This window comes from Dipodomys ordii, unplaced genomic scaffold (assembly GCF_000151885.1).
Source record: "Dipodomys ordii isolate 6190 unplaced genomic scaffold, Dord_2.0 Scaffold82, whole genome shotgun sequence".
Taxonomy (NCBI): Eukaryota; Metazoa; Chordata; class Mammalia; order Rodentia; family Heteromyidae; genus Dipodomys; species Dipodomys ordii.
Window position 1 is genome coordinate 44,689 of NW_012267298.1, and position 561 is coordinate 45,249.

Below are 561 nucleotides of genomic sequence, written 5' to 3' on the forward strand. Positions count from 1 at the left end.
GAGGAGCCTCACCCTCGGGGCGACCCGCCGCCGACTCGGCCGGGAGGACGCGCGCGGGTGCACACGGCTCGACCGCTCTCTGCCCAAAATGACAACAACAGTAATTGTGAAAGAAGCGCGGCGCTCCGTGAGGGGTGTGGGCTGGGGGCGGGGGTGCTGTCGCCTACGTGCGGCGCTCGGCTCGCGGCCTCGGAGCGGCCCGGACCAGACTGACAATCAGGCCACCACGAGCGCCCACGACGGGAGCGGCGAAGCCCATCTTGGTGCAGAGAAAATCGCCCGCTCTCTCGGGGCCAGCGCCATTGCAAGAGAAGAATCTGGTTTCCCGAAATGAATGTTTTTCCTCCCCCTGAAATTATCTTCAAAAAGAAAAGCAGGAGGAAGAAAGAAAGGAAAAAACGGCCCCGCAGCAGAAAAGGTCTGCTCACACAGCGCCCCGATTCTGTTGCTCGCAGCCCGCGGCCGCCGCCTCCTTTTCACTCCGGCGCGCCCGGCCCCGCGCTCGCTCTGGAGAAGCTCCCGGAGACGTTCCGAAGGGGGCGGCGCGCGCACGCGGGGCCG